The sequence below is a fragment of the Coenobita brevimanus genome, chromosome 83 (assembly GCF_032717465.1).
Source record: "Coenobita brevimanus isolate Jiangsu-jjx chromosome 83, ASM3271746v2, whole genome shotgun sequence".
NCBI lineage: Eukaryota > Metazoa > Arthropoda > Malacostraca > Decapoda > Coenobitidae > Coenobita > Coenobita brevimanus.
This window is the reverse complement of record NC_137036.1, coordinates 5,332,739-5,339,011: the sequence shown is the minus strand read 5'-3', so window position 1 is coordinate 5,339,011 and position 6,273 is coordinate 5,332,739.

Below are 6,273 nucleotides of genomic sequence, written 5' to 3'. Positions count from 1 at the left end.
AATTTTTAAGGCATCTTTCCTATCACAACCTTCTTTCCGATCGTCAGTATGGGTTCCGTCAGGGACGCTCCACTGGTGATCTTCTCACCTACCTTTCAGATTCCTGGTCATCCTCCTTTCGGGACTTTGGCGAAAGCTTTGCCATTGCACTTGACATCTCAAAGGCTTTCGATCGAGTCTGGCATAAATCATTAATTTCCAAACTGCCCTCCTACGGTTTCTATCCTTCTATCTGTACCTTCATCGCTAGCTTCCTTTCTGGTCGTTCTATAGCTGCTGTCGTAGACGGCCATCGTTCTTCTCCTAGATCTATCAACAGTGGTGTTCCTCAGGGCTCTGTCCTATCACCAACTCTCTTCCTTTTATTCATCAATGATCTTCTAAGCTGTACATCTAACCCTATCCACTCATACGCTGATGACTCCACCCTTCACCTTTCCATTCGGTTCCCGCAACGCCCATCTCAACAGTTACTTCAAGAAACAAGGGATGAGGCTATGGCACACCTAATGTCTGACTTGGCTCATATCTCTGACTGGGGTAAAAATAATATGGTTGTCTTTAATGCTTCTAAGACTCAGTTCTTACACCTATCAACCCGACAAAATCTTCCACAAGTATACCCACTAATGTTTAATAATATTCAGATTAATCCTGCATCATCCTTGAACATGCTTGGGGTTTCATTTACTCGGGACTTATCTTGGAAAAATCATATTACATCTCTTGTAAAATCTGCTTCCAAGAGATTGGGTGTGCTAAGCCGACTCCGCTCTTTCTTCACCCCTGCACAATTGTTGACTCTATACAGGGGTTTTATCCGCCCCTGTGTGGAGTACAACTCTCCTGTGTGGGGAGGCTCCCCACATACAGCTCTTCTCAATAGGGTGGAGTCAAAGGCTTTTCGTCTCATTAACTCTCCTCCTCTTACTGACTCCCTTCAACCTCTGTCTCTTCGCCGCACTGTTGCATCTTTATCTCTTTTCTATCGCTACTTTAATGGTCACTGCTCCTCTGAACTGTCTGCTTACATTCCTCCACCTCTACGACGGGCGCTTAGCACCCGTCTGGCAGCAAACTCTCATCCCTTTTCTGTCCAACTCTCTAATGCAAGAGTTAACCGTTACTCCCAGTCTTTCATTCATGCAACAGGTCAGCTCTGGAACTGTCTCCCTCTGTCTGTATTTCCTCCTGCCTATGATCTCCAGTCTTTCAAACGCAGTGTGTCCAGGCATCTCAAAATGATCGGATCTTGAATTTGGCTTTCTATTGTATTTTGTTTTTCTCTTGGAGGGAACTGTTACTGCGGGCTCATGGCCTTTGGTTCCTTCTTCCTCGCATTAAAAAAAAAAAAAAAAAAAAAAAAAGCTGACAGACAAAGGCGAAAGAGTTTGCTTAGGCAGGGTGTAAGCACAGAAGCACAGTTCTTGAGAACAACAGGAGGGACCCCATCAGGGCCATATGCCTTGTTAGTACTGAGGCCAGTGATGGCAGAAAATACATCAACTGAAGAAATTCTAATGTCAGCCATGAGGAAGTCAGAGGGGGGAAGTGATGGAGGAACAGCACCGGAATCGTCTAAAGTGGAATTGGAGGAGAAAGTCTGTGCGAAGAGATCTGCTTTATCAGTAGAAGAAATAGCTACAAAGCCAACAGAGCAGAAAAGAGGAGGGAAGGATGATGAGGTAAAGTTGTTAGAAAGATTTTTGGCAAGGCGTCAAAAGGAGCGGGAAGAATTCGAGTTGGAGAGTTGAGAGCATTTAGTATGGATGAAATTATTTTTAGTAGAGCGAAGAACAGACTTAGCACGATTCTGGGCAGAAACGTAAAGATGATGTGATTCAGGGGTGGGTTGGCTCCGGTACCTTTTATAGGCCCTCTCCTTGTTGCGGACAGCATTAGAAGAAGCGTGATTAAACCAAGGCTTTCTTGCGTTAGTCAAAGGATATGAGAAAGGAATGTATGATTCCATGCCCGAGAGAATAACCTCCGTAATGCGCAAGGCACATATATACAGTATATATATATATATATATATATATATATATATATATATATATATATATATATATATATATATATATATATATATATATATATACAGTATATATATATATAAATATATATATATATATATATATATATATATATATATATATATATATATATATATATATATATATATATATATATATATACAGGGTGTTCCAGAACTACTATTCATAAATTACAGGGGCATTCCTGGGAAAATTCTGACACAATGTATATATGACAAAATGTCTTACTCCACATAGTTTCATAGTAATAACCGTGAAAAGATGTAAGATGTAGTGGTAAGAAAAGTGGAGAGTAAACACCATAGATTTATTTGAGCACTGGCTAACATGAAATTATTAGACCATGCCAATTTAATCTCCATGTCAAATCAAACCCCTCTTACGTACCCTGATATAGCCTTTTGACTGATAAGAGCTTCATCGTGGCTGAGTATATCGTCTGGCATGCACCTGAACACAGTAATAAGGTGGCTGACGTGCAGTGAAACGGTAAGGCGAGTCTGTAGCATTTTGACAGCTAGACCTTTTTCTAGGCTGAATAAAATCTAACGCTGGCCGCAGTAAAACACTGATTTGCGTGAAAAGTGCGAAGGAGTTATCTGAAAATAAACTTACTGACACCTAAGTTTACCTAATCTTACCGGTAACCTAAACAAGAGGTTGAGTTGCCTAGATGCATTATTAATTACAGATGAATGTATAGTTCATTAAACTTTCCTTCTTTGTTGTATCTGCGGTACATAACGTCTTAGTAATTTCGTACTGTGATTTTCTTTGAGATAGAGCAGTCTTGGCACTGACTGCGATCGAACACAGCTAAGAACTGTGAATGAGAGAAATCTCGAGCATTGTCTTGAATGAGAATGAAATAACTGAGCAGTGCTGAAAATGCAGGGATGCAAAAAACACTCAAAATACATTGTCTAAAGACGAGCTAAGCTGTTTTGGTAAGAGGTTTGCTTGTTTGCATAGAGGAATCAGGAGGGAGTTGACGTGAGATAGTGGCCTGGGGTTCACAGTCCAGTCCCTTCCTTGATTTGACACAAGTTGGACCAGTAAAACACCTTTGCTGGCGAGGTACTAGCGAGGTCATTTAAATCCGAAAGCATTGAACTGTCACCTAACATCCCGAGGGTGCGTAGAGTATGTTCATGGCTACCTAACTACCAAGTTTACACCCCGAGGATGCCTAGAGTATATTGATGGCTACCTACCAACCAAGTTTACACCTCAAGGATGCCTGGAGTATATTGATGGCTACCTACCTACCAAGTTTACACCTCAAGGATGCCTGGCATATATTGATGGCTAGCTACCTACCAAGTTTACACCCCGAGGATGCCGGGAGTATATTGATGGCTACCTACCTACCAAGTTTCATGCCTTTACGACAAACTGTCTGGTCTGCGGCTCTCTTTTGAAGATTTTCGACATGCCGCTCTTGGCGCGTGTCACGTGCCACCTGCACCGCCTAGGTGTGATGAAACCTGTCAAAAAGAAATTTTAATCCGTCACGTCCCGAGGTTTTCTGCACCTCCGACATCCCCCAGTCCCGAGGTATTTTTGAAAATTTTTTTTTTGGCTAAAACCTCCGCTTTTGGTGAGAAACATCGAAAATTCATAGAGATATCGCTCACCTGAGGTTTAAAAGACTCAATCCAGGTAGGAGTTCTTCCTTACCTGACTGGGTTTTCTAACATGCTGGCACCAAAGAAAACGAGTTCTATGGGAGGGTAACTATTTTATCCACTCATAAACGGTATTTATTTATTTACTTGGTACGAATTTATATATATGTAGTATGAGAGTATATTGGTTTTCAAGCAGCAATAAAGGCATTATAAGCATTTTCACTCACTAACTCATCACCATTCATGACCTTTTTTTCCCACATTACTTGATCATCATTTCTGACTGTTTCTTCCTGTAATGCTATGTAAACCTTGTCCTCCACATTGTCATCGATTGGGGAATCACTCTGGCCCTGAATGTCTTTACTGGCCAGGTCACTGGTAACAGGTGAATTGCTGAGACAATGGCGTGAGGGGGGGAGGGGGGAGGTTATGCGGTGTAAGGCATTGTCCCTGCTTGGCATCTTGTAGAGGAATAGAGGAAGGTGTCCCGTGTATACGTACGAAAAATCATGCACGAAAATTGAAAATTGTGCAAATTAGGGACCTTGCAATTGCACGACGTACCGGTACATCGCCAGGACTGGCAAATGCAAATCGTTGCAACGTACCCATACGTCGACGGAACGGGGCGGGTTAAAGAATGGGCTATCATTTGGTGCAAACCACTCAGTGATCAGCCCTGTGATTGCTGTGATATAAGCTTCTCAAAAGGGTTACAGTTGGGTCGGGTTGGCCCGGGCAGGGTTGGGCCACTTTTATATGAGAGAAAGCCACTACGTAACGAGAGACTCGCGAAGGCATCTCCCTCCCTTATAATAAATACATCAACCAGAAATGGTCAAGCACAGCATAACGTGGACATGGAAAAGTATTCATTTAATGAATATGCAGATATGTCACTGACACGGGGAGGATTTGGTGGAAATGCAACAATGTCTGTTCGTTTGTACAGAGAAGGTTTTCTGGACCACAGGGTGCCTTCACATCAAACATTTTTGCTGTGGAGTGTAGACAAGGTGAAAATGGTAGTTGTCGAGTTCAGCCCATTCCTGCTGACAGAGGACAATCATTAAACGTGTGCATACATGAAGCAGAGGGCCATATACTGCCCATAATTAAGAACAATCCTCGGATAAGTATTCATCAGATTGTCGAGGAACTGTAGTTGTCAGTGGGTACTGTCTGGAGGATCATACACGGTCATGACTGCTAAGGCAGCATGCAGAAAAGCATCTCTTTCCATCTCTTGTGCTTTTCACTGATGAAGCTATATTTACACACAAGATGACATTTTCAACATGCACAACATTCATACCTGGACTATTGAGAATCCACATACAGTGACTCGCCAAGGTCATCAGGTACGGTTATCTATCAACGTTTGGCCTTGCATTATTGATGAACATATTATTGGCCCATATCATCTACCTGCACGACTGACAGGTGAAACATTCAGACATTTTCTTGAACACACATTGCCAGTACTGCTGGAAGATGTAGCAGTCGGGATTCAGTGACAGATCTGGTTCCAGCATGATGGTGTTCCTAAACATTTTGCTTGAGTAACTAGGGAATACCTAAATGTTTTGTTACCTGGCAGATTAGTAGGACGTGGCAGCCCTGTGTCATTGCTACGTCAGTCATCTGACCTGAATCCACTTTATTTCTACCCGTTGGGTCACATGAAAAGCAAGGTGTACATTGCAGTTGTTGAAAACCGAAACGACGTGTGGCACAAAGTACAAGACAGCATGACAAGTATTCGAGACATCCCTGGGGTCTTTGAATGTGTGCGACAGTCACTTGTGAGACTAACTCAAGCCCGCATTCAAAAAGAGGGGAGTAACTTTGTACATTTCTTGTAGATAATGATTTTGTAACAATATCTGTAATAATTAATAATTTTGTAAAATTTGTTTCATAAACCTTGCAAGAGATTGCTCATGTTCACTCTGATGAATTGTGTTATAATTATTCCTACCAAACCTTTAAATGTTGCGACTAAAATATTACTGGAATAATTAAATTTAGTTCCCTTTATGTACGGGAAATTCATAGACTACAATGTATGTAACATGTGTAGCCTGTCTCACTATTTCATGTTAACCAATGATCAAATAATTCTATGGAGTTTACCCTTCACCTTTCTTACCACTGCAACATGCATCTTGTAATGATTATAACTACGAAACTACGTGGATTCAGACATTTTTTTATAGAGACATTATGTCTTAGAATTGAGCCTGGAATTCGCCCTGTAATTTTTGAAAATATTTTCTGGAACACCCTGTATATATAAAAATAGACGGGTGGATAGAAAGATAGATACAGTTTATAAGATTGTGATATTTATAAGCTATTCTCTTCAGTTACGGATCACCCTGTATAAATGCCAGCACTGTATAACTGATGCAATGTGTTGATGTGAATGCAAGAAAATACTAGGTTTAAATAATACAGACAAATGTGACACTCTCATCCTTTTTGTACAGTAGAGTCATAGTACAATTATTCGATATATTGAAACCTTAGTACTTAATATCTTCCCTATTTGCCAACTGATACAGTTATGGCAAGCTTTA